Genomic DNA, 14,405 nt, shown 5'->3' on the forward strand with positions numbered 1-14,405 from the left:
CTATCTCTCACTCTTATCTACATTGGTCAAATCGGTATGTGGTTGAACTAATTGCTCTTCGCAGCGACGCCAGTTCTCGTCACATGTGAACGACGGAGATTTCTCCATGCCACTGACAGAGAAGACAGACGAGCGGACAGTGAGACAGAGACACTGTGAAGCTGCGAGCGCTGGCACAGAGGAATGGGTTCGGTGTCAAGAGATCAGGGGGCTGACACTGCTGGCTTTGTGTTATGCTTGAATGGGCACCTTAGGGAGAGACTGCAGTTCTGAATGGGCACCATTGGGGAAAGCCCTAGTGGTGGGAATGGAGGCTGGTAATTAAGGCAGTCATTGTATATCTGTAAGATCTGCTAGACAGAGAGGTCAGGAAGGCAGCCTTGTATTGTTCCCCGACTGCATCACAGTGGTGCGTCAGACCAGGGTCTGTTTGGATAGAGCCTCAGATCATACGGGAAAAAAGAAAATTACAAAAACAGACCACAGAGGGAGCCCGATAATGTGTATGTCTGTATGTCAACATATAGACTATAATCTTTACAGTCAACATACAGACTGCAGGGCCACCTCTATGGTTTTGATTTTGTAGAGGCCGTTTCTTGAAGTGCAAGCTAATTTAATTCATTCTCTGGCAAGCTACCCAGGAGGACCGACCCCCCCACAGGAGTGTGTTCACCATATCATTAAACTAGATTAAAACACACTTGTGGTCAATATGTGAAGTCACAGGGGGCCTAGTGGTGTGTGTGTGGCGTAAATGTGTGTGTGTGTGTGTATGTCTGTGTGTGTGTGTGTGTGTGTGTGTGTGTGCATGTGTGCACGCACATGGTGGAGGAGAAAGTAAGTCAACCCAAGAGAATACTGGTGGTAAAACTGTTTATTTGAAATCCTAGGCCTTATTTTTTTAATGCATTCTGTTAAGCAATGCTTTTCTAACTGTTAGGCCGCATCTATTGAAAACAGATTTCTCTGCAAACTTGGTGAATGTCTCCTCACTTCTTGTAAAAATAACCAACATTTCATCTGGATATTCTCTCTAATTTGTCTGTCTGTCTCTTTTTCTCCCTTTGCTCCGCTCTGTTGTGTGTCGGGAAGTTTCTGGCAGGGAGCAGGGCTGGGGGGGAGGTGCACCATGGGAATGTTTTTACAGCGTGACCCCTGATCTTCCTTCCAGTCGCTGCAAAGGCTCTGAAGGCCCCGTGTCTGTCTCTGCTCTGACACACACTGAGTCAGGTTAGCAGGAGGAGAGACAGTCAGGGAGACTGTAAGGGTTTATTGTGTGAACAGATAAGGCTTATCGGGGATGTCTGAGTCCTACAGTGACAGACAGCTTTTCACTTTCGTACTGACATAGCAGACAGCCGTCCATGGTGCTACAAACAACTGCAGTCGCTACCTTTCAGCACATGGCTATTTTGTTTTTGAGCAGTTATATAGAGAAAGAGCCTTTATAGAAACGGGCTCTGAGAAACCATGTAGGGCCATAAGTCCAATATAGCATAGACACAAATGTGGCAATGAATTTAGCATCACACGTGTGCAGTACATCCGGTAGAGTGATTACTTATGGAAATATATAAGCACACACACTCGCAAACGCACGCACACACACATGAGCAGGGATTATACAATGCATGCAGGCAGACAGCAGTGGTATTTAAATCTTTGGTGGGTGATGAGATGTTTTTTGTGCACCTCTGTATGCCTCAGACAGCCACCCAACCTGCTCTTGTCATTCACTGGCCTGGTAACCCAACGCTGCCGTGCAGCTGCACAGCTCATTGGGGTTAGCAGGACCACGGCTAAGGCCAAGGCTAGGAGAGGGCAGGGGGAAACTCACACCCGGAGCCCTGCTGGTCTGTGATCAGTATTAGCCCATAACGCCTTGTAAATCTGGTGAGTGTAGGGGTATGATGAGCTCATCCTGCATCTGTGAAAAGAGACAGCTCCCACATCAGGCAGGCCTTGATCTTCTGGGTTCAACCAGGACAGATTCCAGGCCCAGTTGGCCTGTGCTTTTGTATTCTATGAATGGAGCATGAAGACAGAAAGAGGATTCTGTCAAAAACATCAGTTAAAAAAAATGAAAAGAAACAGTGTTATTGGTATGAAGCAAAACACCTAACTGCTTAACTCTCAGGGGTATCCATCAGTCATCCAAAAACATGACATTGAGATCCGTGGCCGATTGGGGGAGCTGGGTTGTGGAAATCTAGGAATCTGGGAATAGGGTTTTGGCAAAGAGGGATCTGGCATGGTGATATGCCTCTGCAGCTGTCTTGGACAAGAAGGACAGGGCCTATTACTGAGCACAAAATCTTCAACGTGCACAAACTCATGCACACATAGAATCACACATATAAGCATATGTGCATGAATGTATGCATACATTCCTGTCTGAGTTTGCATGCATTTTATAGCAAGACGATTGACTGAAATGGTTACTGGAAGTTACACAAGTTTTCTGAATAACTGTGGTCTGCTGGAGGATTTGTGAAAATTGTTGTTAATCAATGCATTTTTTATGGAATTTCTGTGGAAATAAATATTCTCTCATTATTTTGTTTAGCGTAATCAAACATAGGTGTATTAATTATCCTAACAGGGAAATCAGCTGCTTAAACTGGACCCCAGTGTCCAGTTTATCATAACAACCAGAAGTTGCAGGTCACCGAGTTTCATTTGTAAGCAATAACATTATTGAAGAGGATTTAGCTGAGATTTGTTTTAATCTAAATCAACAGATCATCATATTGCCAAAGTCCTGCAGAAAGCTTGTAACTACTCCACTTTTTAAAGTTTTATTTTTGTCCTTGTAATTGGAAGCTGACATTGTTCCCCACAAGGAGAAATTATTTCACAACACAGCTACTAAGCCAAACCACAGAAAATGTATTGTGAAATTTAAAAAATGCATAGATGGTAGTGGGAATGAAAGCTACTTTTATTCCGAAATGATAAAAAAAAAGATTAAAAAAACATTTCTTCCTCTTTTCCTTGGGTTACAATGACAATGTTATGCTCTACTTCTTATTATTTACAAAAGCACACAGAAATAGTGCCTGTACTTCTTTGCTTATTGGTTTATTGGAGTGCAAATAACATCCATACCATAGCAAATTCAGGATCCTGCTCACTGTTCTTGTGTATATGTTTGAAGCAGTGTGCAACACTAATTCATTGATGGGAACTGATGACATTTGGAAATGCAAACAAGCTCTTTGATCAGATTTTCTGACACAGAATCTTCTTATCTGCAGGACTGATAGCTTTGGGTTGTCAGTTTATCTGCAATACAGCTGTCATGATTCACCTTTTCCCTGTGCAATATCGCAGCACGCCTGGGAACAGACTAAACACAAGTGATATGCCTGCTCCTGTTACAGGACTTCTTTAGGATCTGAGAAAGTGTTTACCTCAGACACTTGTACTGTTTTAAGGTCATTACTAAAAGCATTTCTTGTGTGTGTGAGCTGTGGTGCAGTATCAGTCTTCTACTTCCAGTAGAATCACACATACACACACGGATGTATAAATATGCACATCCACACATTGCCAGGCAGAGGCCATTTCCTAGAATGAACTATTTTGGTGTCTCCATGGGCCTGAAAATGGTCTTGTGGTTATTCTTTAAAACAGTTGGATGGTTGTCCTCTCAAAATCCGCCCCCTGTATCACAGTGAGATAACAAACGCATTTGCAGATACTTGTGACCTCAGCGGTTAAACCCTGAAACCCACAAGGGAAAATGTGTAATCCTGAGCATAGCTCTCTCATCAAAAATATACAGCTTGCTTCAGGTCATTTCAAACACACTCCTGTCCACCTTATATCGACTGCACTGTAGTTTTGTGCTGTTTGTTGCATTTAAATTCCATGTGGATTTAAGATGTTTCATTAAATTTTGTTGTCATGATTTAAATAACTGCAGATTCGATCATGCACGGTGTGACAGTCTTGTGGGCTTGGATTGTTTATTTCTTTTCTTTTCTTTTCTTTTCTTTTTTTTTTACGTTGAACATATTTTACTTCTGTCTGTCTCCGTCTGATAGTCTTCTGGCTTTCTCCAGTGTAAATGCCTTTCCCTCATAAAGTACATTCTAGAAAGGATGTATGCAGAAAAAGACTTTATGACGGCACAAATGCCTCTTTGGCATATTTAGACCGGGAAGCAACTGGGATGTGCTATTGTGAGTAAACTGCTTTTTATAGTGTAATGAAATGCCAAGCACACATCAATAGCTAAAATAAAGGGCCTCTAGAATATGACACCTTTTTAAGAATAGCACCCTGACCCACATAGGTGCAGGTTCATATAAGAACACTAGTGTGGAAGTCGCATCTGGTGCACTCGCATACCTTTTTCTGACTGAGCAGCTAATCTTGAAGAAAATAATGTATCTTGATTAAGCTGGTCATATTAATAAAGTGGCAGCTTATGTGTTAATAACTGGCAAATCAGAGGTTTTAAAGTGTCAAAACTGCACATATTGTACACATACATCGCAACAAGGTTCTACCCAGATGTCAGAGATCTGAGTATGCCATTGTAAGTGCATATCGTAGAGGTGTAAAGTGTTACTAATGGCTTCTTGAAAGTAGCACTCTTATGTCAGCTTTCTACTTGTCACCACAATTGTATGAGGTGAGTGATTAACCTACATTTATATGTCAGTTCGAGTGGTGATTTTTTTCGCCTCTTAATGCAGCTCGAAAATGCAGAGACCAATGAGTAAGGATGACAAATTATGCAACAGAATTATTACAATTTACAGTATGCAGCAGTGGTAGCGTGTAGCCATAATATACTAATCTTCCTTTGGATTATCAAATTCTCAAAGGATCAGACTTGACATAAATCAGTATATCATTTTTCAGCTGTATTTCTAAAAAGGAGAAATATGCCGCTTCCAGTGATTTCCTGCAGCTTCTGCTACTGAACCCACAGTGTACACTGTAAATAAATATTGAGGTCTATGGCTAAGCTCAAAAGGCATTGTTATGAGCGGTTTTTTTTTTTTTTTTTTTTTTTTTTTTTTTTTTTTTGAGACACTATGGTTTATAGGATCATTACTTTAAATTGTATGACTTAGTGGGGTTTGGAGAGGTTTCACAAACTACACCCTTTGGTAGAAATTCAGCCTCTGAACTCTCAGAGTGTACTTTATGACCTTTTGGTGGTATATGAGTGTATGCCTGCATGTGAAAGAGAGTATATATTTACATATGCATGTGTGTGATGCAGGTTCAGGTGTCTATGTGTGCACAAACCTAAACCTGTGTGTGATTGAGGTTACATACAGTGCATGATTGTGTAATGCCAGAGTTTCTATTTAAAGACAACTGTACAAGATAAGCATGCTTATCTCAGCAGTTGTAGATGTGGAGCAGTGAAGCAGTATGCGAAGCAGCAGAGAGCCACACTGCTCACCGCCACCATGTCCAATACAGCGCAGTCCTTTTTGTTTGAAATATCAGCCTGCATATTTTAAGCACATTTTACTGGCAATGCAGTGTATTGCTCTTTTTTAGAATCTCTTAGCTTAAAAATATATGCCTTACATGATGGCCTGGTTGGCCAGAACATAGCGTGCCAAGTTACTCTGTAGCTGCTTGGCGCTGCACATTCTGCTGGGCGAGCTGAGAATACTGTAAGCCTTATTACCGCTTCAGCAAAATGAATTAAAACACGCTGGCAAAGTTAAACTATATCCATGCTGAAACCATTCATGCTCATATATGTTGACTAAAACAACTTGTCAACCCAAGTTAACAGGCTGGAAATGGTCGCAGTCCACAGCAGTATGTGTTTACAACCATCACACAGTTTGCTTAAGTGTGAGATCCATACAAAACGTGTTTAAAAGGTCCTGAACCACATCATAGAGCTTTCAGCACTGAATCACTCAAAGACAACCACATGATTAATAGATATATGGTTACTGAAGCACTATTATGAAAAGTGCAGGAAATATTTCCCTGTCCTGTCTCAGAGGAGGATCAAGCGTGATTGATGCTTTGATCTTTTTTGATGTTTCACCGAGGAGAAGCAGTTCTCAGGTTTAAACCACATCCAGATTCCTGCCCTTCCTCTTGTAGCGTTCACCAGACCGCAAAGGTTAGAATGCTAGCTGAAACCACATTAAAGCAATTAGAAGTCTTATCAGAAGTGCTACGGTTAATGAGCAAACCAAACAAATGCTCCAAAGGACTAAAAGCTAACATTGTGGACTGAATCTGATTCGTGTGTCTTTGTACTGTATCTGTAAATCTATCGCTTTCTGAACCGCAGCCAAACTAAACACAGATCTGGAGATGAAGAGACAAGAGCAGACAGATATGTACGCTCACATGCACACGCGCGCGCACACACACACAAACACATGCACAAACACACAGAGCGAGAGAGAGAGGGAGAGAGGGAGAGAGGGAGAGAGAAATGCAACACACACAGGTTCAGGTCCAGGGAGCTGGTTTGGTGTTCTTGTGTTGCTCTCTGAGTGATGTCCTGGGGGATGCGGAGAGGCAGAGAGGGGCCTGAGCTCCTCCGCTGCTCCTTTGTTTACACTGATGGTTTCCAGATGCTTGCTAGTGATCGGAGCACTGCGGAACGCTGGGGAGCAGCCCAGCAGTTTGGGGCCTGCGCCAGCAAACCAGGATTAAGGCAGCCCTATCTGGGATACTTGGAAAACATGGCTTCACTTTGTAACAACTCTAGAATACGATCCAGAGGCCAAGAGCTGCTTTTCAAAAAGTGATTATGAATAATCACTTTGCATGTGGCAGTCCTGCACATGTCACAAACAACCTCCTCACTTGTCAAAGCGACACATTTTGTTGTGGAGAACTGCAAAGTACACTGATGTCTTTGGTTATTAGACAAGTGCAATGCTTTGCCACAAAATATAGACTTAATTTAATTGGATCTGATTGTAATTAACGTGTTTGCTTTGCGCAGTGATTTGGCTGTATATTGCTTTAAACAGGCCCAGACCCCAGCCAAGCCTTTGTTTTGAATGCTGATTGGAAATTCAGATATTGTGTGGACTGTAATTCCCTTAACTTGTTTTCTCTGTGGCAGCGAGAGTGTATTGTCTGTCTCTTAGTCCATCCAGACAGCCCCGCTCAGGGGGGATTGTTTTTATAAACAGGGGTGCATTGTGCTCGAGAGAGGGCATATTTATCACTTTAACAGCACACCTGTTCCTCCCGTCACTTTCAGCTTCAGCCACTTTTCTTCACAGGCATTAGAAAGAGACAGCTGCACCAGCAAAGGAGCTGTCCAGAGAGAGTGAGAGAGAGAGCGAGTGAGAGAGAGAGAGAGAGAGAGAGAGGGAGAGAGGGAGAGAGAGAGAGAGAGAGAGAGAGAGAGAGAGGGAGAGAGGGAGAGAGAGAGAGAGGGAGAGAGGCAGGCTCAGGAAACAGTGCCTGTATTTAGAGCTTGTAGTGCATGGTGGGATTGATAAATAGCCCCCATAATGCACCTGGCTGAGGTTCTGGCACGGGATTGGGCAGCCCAGTCCAGCAGCGGAAACAGCCCATAAAAAAATGCCTGTTTTGTGGGCAGAGGGGCACAGCTGAGGATGTGACAGTGTCATTCTTGTGAGAGACTTGAAGCGGTGGCCATCTGCACGCCCTGACTTGGCCCTCAGTCCTGACTGACAGGCCTGCATCATCAATTCTGCGGGCAGTAGGTATCATGATGTCAGCCAACATCAGTGGTGCAGGTCAAGTGGAGAAGATAGTTTTACTAACACACAGCATTGAAGAAGGCAAACTCCTCACTGAATGTAGCTGCTGACCCACTGACCCGGGACAAATCATATTTACAGATAATTTAAAGAAGCCACATTTACATAGGACAATATGATGAAATATTGTGGGGATTATAGAATCACAGGGCAGTATCTGATTTTTTTGCATGTTTATCCCTCTATCTATATATCTATCTATCTTTGTCACTCACATAGCGCCTTTCAAGAACACTCAACATAGTCAAACACTAAACAATAACTAAACCACAACCATCAAAGCAGACATGCAAAACACATGGACACATGCAAACATGAGACATTTTTCACTTTTCACTATGTGATCTGCCTTGATGTGGTAAACCCAGCCTATCCTGCATGCTGAGAATTCTTTGCAGCTCCAGTTTACCCCAAATAAACCAAAAAATGTCTCTGCTCATCTAATGTTGTGTGACAAAACATACCCCAGCCTATTCCGTTCACAGCTGCTTGCTGCTCCGCAAAAGGGAGGCTTATTTGTATGTTGTGTCTCAGCTAGGAGAGCGGTGAACTGTCTGGGGTGTAATTCATCGGCTCGACTGCACATGAGATCTGCATGATGGAAAACAACGGCAAAGAATTCCACATTATTATATACAGCATCACGTTTGTGCACTCATGACATCGTAGCTAAGACCCCTGGCTTAGTCATGGGCCATTAATTTGTTTAATTATCTTACGTTTATGTTAGGCAAGCCGTGGAAATCCACTAATAAACAATATGAGATTCATTTCCTTTACTTTGCACTTGGGGTTGTTGTTTTTTTCTTTCTGTAGAATCTTCAAGACCATCATTTCTCTCTCAAGTATTTAGGTTTACGAGAAAAAAAAAAAAATGCTAACATCCAGAGACCTCCTCTGCATTATTCATCTATGGCTGAGTTGCATTTCCCAACAAAGATCCTGCTGCCCAAATTGAGACCAGATAAGTGGTTACATGCAATTACTACCACCCATTTTCCAAAGCCTCAAAGTTGTTTTACCCACCAAATCCCTCATTTTACATAGAAGCAGACAAACTGCTGAATGGCATGAAACATTTGCATAAAAATGAGTTTAAGTTCCCAAGCTTTATTGTCAGCGCTGTCTCCTTGTATTTGCTGCTTGTGGACTGACTGTGGGCAATATCTGGAGCCCAAGTCAATTGTAGGTAAATGTCTCCTCTAATATGTAGATAGAGCCTCAGAAAGTATGAAATTCCATATCCATAACCTTGAAAGCAGTGGTCTTTAGAATTATGCCTTTGGTTTGGATTGGAAGAGATGTCTAATATTAAACCAAGGCTAACCTATCCTGTTCCTGGAGACAGAGGATTAGGGTTCAGGGTTTGGGCAAGTGTCTGAAAACATACAGACTGGTGTCTGTCCACTGGTCATTACTCTTAGTCTGGAATGTAAGATCAACACAAATGTAAAATCACCTTTAGGCCTCAGACAGTGGTCTGGCCCAGATTTTTCCAGTGGTCAGTAATTGACATCTTTTTCAAAATTTACGTTGGGGCAGAATTTCAAGATGGATTCAGGACAAAGTGAAATTTGAATTGCTGATGTGCAACGCCGCTGCAACTTCAGAGTACGAGCTCAAATGCCTGAGCTGCATACCTCTTCACCATCAACTTAATGGCATTACCTCAATTGCCTTGAAATTGTAGGACATCAGAATGGGTGTTAGTCTAGACATCGGGTGTCCTCTTTTACCACTTCAAATTTAACAGTCTACCTGCAATACCCCACATGCTTCAGATTCCTCGTGATGGGAAATCTAATCTCATTCTGTTTTTACAACACACAACATATGTCTCTTTAAAATCTGCCCCCCAGAGAAACGTCTCCACATTCCTGCACATGATAATGAGCTCAATCGGATGGTTAATGCTGTTTTATCCCCCCACCTCCACCCCACCCCCGTGAAACGTATGGTCTAATTGAAAGCAGAGCAGCGATTTTATGATGGCTCTCAGTGTTTCTCTTATGTTCTGCTCCTATGGAGGCCATCTGCTTTGGATTTAGATATCCTCCTTCCCTCCCTCTGTTTCTCCTTCCCTTTCTCCACCCTCTTTGCTTGGCCTCAGAGGGCTTGATCGGAGGGTCTCTCCCCAGCTGGCTCAGATGACTGTAGGCTTGTGGTATTTGTCTACTTTTATTTTCTGTGTGAGTTTGTGTGTGTGTGTTTTTCGTGTGTGTGGATGTTGGAGTCAGACTCTATACCAGCAGGTTTCAGACCCCCTTTGCTGCAGTATCCTTGGAAAGCAGGAGGCTGCTTCTCATCCAGCGCTCTCTGTCTTAATGACCCCGCTCCCCTGTTGCCATGTGCATCTTATTCTCTTGTGCCCGGCCTACGCCTCATTCTTTTTGGTTTCTCTGTCTCTCTGCGTCTCGCTCAGCCCTGTTTATTCTGTCTAATACAGTGTGTGAGCTCATTAATTCTGTGATGTAAGCCGTGGAATGATGTGTGTCCTTGTAGCGTGGCTAAACTCTGAGTAGGAGTAGTGCAGGAAACCGTGTGCTGGGACTTTCCAGTTGTGTCTCAGGGGTGTATGAAAACCTGTGGATATGGAATTCGTTTTGTGTGTGTGTGTGTGTGTGTGTGTGTGTGTGTGTGTGTGTGCCTGGAACTGGGAAGGGAGTGAGAGAGAAAGAGAAACAGTGAGATATGTGCCAGATGCAGGAAGCGATGAACGAATAAATTTCTTCTGATTTTTGTTTGTATCTGCAATTTGTTCCCATCTTGTTAGTACCTATCAGTTTCTGGGATTCGCCATTTTTTTATTTTATGTTTTCTCTTAGGGAAGAGAAACTTAAACGAGTGGTTGAGAGCACTCTTACCAAGATAAGCCAGTCTATAATTTGGCTGTCCAACACATGGAAACATACATTTTAAATTTAAACAACATGAAAAATGCATTAAATAAATATCAATGCATAATAACATATATATACATATTATGTTTTAGAGTAATTATATGGATTAGTTTATTAAAATGAGAATATCTGGATGCAGACATTTGGATGTTGCATTGCAGTTACAGGAAAAAGCCTGTAGCCTGGAGACATGTATTAAAGATTGTTCTATGCATGAATGAATTTTAGAGTGTTTATACAGAAGAACTGCATCTCTGTCGGCGTCTGGGCTTCAGAAACTGCACTGTTCTCCTGCAGTCGTCACCGTGGAGCACTCAGCTTGGGCAAATACAATTTTGAGTCTCTTTATTGAACCATTTTCATTTTATTTTAGCTCCACAAACGTCTGCTGAGATGATATTCACAGTATCACATTTTTGCCATCACTGACGCTCTGGAAAATCACATTGTCTTTCTTTTCCTTTCTTTTTTTTTAAAGTTCATTTAACAGTACTTCAGTTCAGTTCAGACCTTTATTGTCTCAAAAAGGGACACCTGACGTGGCTCAGCAGTCAAATTCAATCAATCACAACCACAATCAACTCTGGTTTCGGTTGCTGAAGCTATTTCTTGCTCCAGCCCTGTTTGGTGGCATCTCCAGTTCTTGGCCGTGTGCTATAGTATTTTGCACACAGCACAACAGCTGCCCTTATATAGTGTGTAGGGGGCGTTACCTTAATGCTACTAATAAATGCTCAGACACACGCCTCCAGTTTACGAGCAGGTGGGACTCATCTTTCAGGACACCTGGGTAAGGGCAGATTTGGATGGTTAAGAAGGTTTGGTGTATCTGGAGTTGATGCCTCTTATTTTTCCTCTTGACAGAAAAAATTTGAGATATTTAGCATAATTTTGCTGCATCTGGCCCAATATTGTGGCTTTGCATTTGCATGAGCATGTGCTTGTGTGTCTGCAGATGTTTATTTACTGTCCAGATTAGCAAGTCCATCTGTGTGTGTTAGGGATGTCACGATAACAGGATCTTGGTAGTCGATAGCGCTACTCCTGAAAACGTATTTAAAAACTGTGTACAAACTTTAACAAGTAAATAGAAGAGTAGTATTTAAGTATTTAAGCATACAGGCTACATTAGAAAAAATTAGTTACTAGTGCAACATTGGCCTGTGGCCTTTAAGTAGAAAACAAAATACCCCAACAAAATACTGATTTCAAATTTAAGGAGCTGTACGAAATGTCTTGCTGTAACAATAAATGCAATGGTAGAATTATATTCTCTTGTTCTGAGTTACGGTCCCATAAGCATGACTGCATCTTTTAAGTGTTGACAAAAAGGCTGAGGCCACATTAAAATAACTGTGCTAAGTGAGGCATCAAGTTGTGTTGCTACTGCCAATATCAGAAACATTACTACTGGTAATTTTATTATTGGCTTGGTGCTTAAGTATTGATTCTTATGACGTCCCCACTGTGTGTGTATGTTTGATATGATGTGACGGCTCACAGGCTCCCTGCTGAGTGTAGTCAGCTAGCTGTGGTTATTTTGTTACATTACCTCCTCTGTGGATGCTGTCCGGCCCCTCTGAACACACTGACCCTTATCTCAACACCCGGGCTCTGGCCTCAGGGACATACACAAACATTGACTCAGTGCAAGCCGGCACTGTTAAAGTGATACGACAAACACCGCTCGCCGTCTCCTGACACGGACGCCATCAAGCGATTCTGTATTTCAAAGCTTTGTTTCCACTCGACAGACACCTAAAATGGTCTAAATGGGTCAGATATGTCCATTTGGCTCTTTCCATAGCCTGAGCTTGAATGGCTTTATTTGTGCAGAGCAAAGAAAAACAAAACACGTCCTCCTGTTGCAGACTCATCTCCAGCATGTTGTGTGGTTGTGGTGACGCAGTTCCATTAAATTAGTCATTATACTGTGTGTATTGTCAATGGTTTGTAAATGTCACTTTAAAGGAAGCACAACACTGTTATTTTCCTGGAAATCAGGCCTAACTAAAACATTTACCCAATCGTCCTAGTGTTTACAGCTGGGGGTTTTGATTTGTTATCCATTGCACCAATGTAAATGGAAAGAGGACCATTATGTAGGTAGAAAAAAAACACAGTTTTCTTCATCAGTCACTGTCTGGTGTGCACTGAATCTACTGTAGTGCCGTGTTTCTCAGCCCGTCCCTGCTGGCAGCAGTGGCACAATAGCCCAGATGTTATTGTGACATTCATTCCCTTTCGTTTGGGTGGCCGCTGGAATGTGCAATGCCAACTGTGCCTGTAAACTTTACGACTCCAGAACCGAAGCCCTCTCATCATTTGGGGAGACCTCCATGAGTGGCAGTGTGTTGCAATGGCCTCACAACAACCGCCCACAGTGTTAGCACTGTTCTCCAATTTATAACTCCAAATGTCCAAATAAATACAGCCTTATTTTGCAGCCATGCAAACGACATATTGCGTGCACAGTTTGATAGAAGTGCCATATTTTCCTCAACAAATTGGTTCATTCAGCACTTTCTCAGTGCATTCTTTGTTTACGTTGTTGAATGTGTTCCTGCCCCAATCAGTTAAACCTTTACTGACTGTGATTTCCTCACTTGATGCACATATTCAGCTGCGTCAATACTGTATAGCTGATGTATAATATATTTAGATTCATAAAATAAATTCAGCAAATCAATCACTCACTCAGCATTTCACGTGGATTTGCAAGGTAATCAATTTGCTGTACTGACAAACACAGTGACTGTATCTTGACACTGATTGTGAAAGATGCTTGGCGGATGTGAGAGCACTCAGCTGCAGACAGATCATGATGTGCATCCAAGGGCCAAGGCCAGCCCCAGAAAGCAGCATGGAGTGGGAGAGGAATGGTCATAAGGAGGACGAGTGCTGTTTCTGTCCTGCTGAGCCCTGGCAACAGTATCAGGGAGAGACTTTTCACATTTGAACGAACAGCTGTAGTGGGAAATAATTACTGACCATGTTCAAATGAAGCTTTCCAAATGAACAAATTTATTTAAAGGCCCCTACAGGAGTAGAATTACTTCAAAGTGATTGTTTTTAATTGAACTTAAGTTAACCCCAGCACAGCAATATGTCAGAAAGTACTTTATTTCAGTATTTGAGTGCAAATAGCAGCCCGTTTGTAGTTGGATCATACTGTAGGCAGATCATTTGTAGGCGAGTGTCCAAATAAGAAAAGCTGTCGTGGTACTGTCTTGGAGATTGCCCGGTAACTGCATCAGAAAATCAGTGTGTATAGTGTGGTGTGCTGCGGCCCAGCAGAAGTCAGAGTTTCCAGCCTGTGTGCTGTCACAGTGGGAGATGCGATGCTGACAGTGGGGTTGAGGTCATGCTGTTGAGAGGCCGGATTGCGGCACAGCCGATCGTACTTAGCGTTGGCTCGCTGGTGATGATGCAAACTGCTGGCGTGTGTTAGGACAGCGCCAGATGCTGCTGATTAAAGTTCACATTACTCACACACTCACACACTCACAGGACGGAATAAGGGAAGACCAGGGATACACACTGTACCCCTCTGCTCCTACCATGTACCCCCTACATTCATCCTAAAATCTGGAGCCAATGTTAAAGCCATTACAATAACAATCCCCAGTCCTGCAGGGAAATGAGCACTGGGGCAGGTTTGATTTCATTTGGAAAGGACAGGGCATTTCCTAACCTGCTGGAGAACTGCCACCAGCTGCATGATGTGCATTAAGTTGTCTCTTTCTTTAGTATC

At 42.6% G+C, this 14,405-nt stretch overlaps 1 protein-coding gene across 1 annotated transcript in view; it reads left to right on the top strand.

The window, feature by feature from the left end:
* Positions 1-14,405, top strand: part of zcchc24 (zinc finger, CCHC domain containing 24) — a 35,682-nt gene that overhangs the window by 13,043 nt on the left and 8,234 nt on the right. The window lies entirely within an intron of this gene.

The sequence above is a fragment of the Myripristis murdjan genome, chromosome 15 (assembly GCF_902150065.1).
Source record: "Myripristis murdjan chromosome 15, fMyrMur1.1, whole genome shotgun sequence".
Taxonomy (NCBI): domain Eukaryota; kingdom Metazoa; phylum Chordata; class Actinopteri; order Holocentriformes; family Holocentridae; genus Myripristis; species Myripristis murdjan.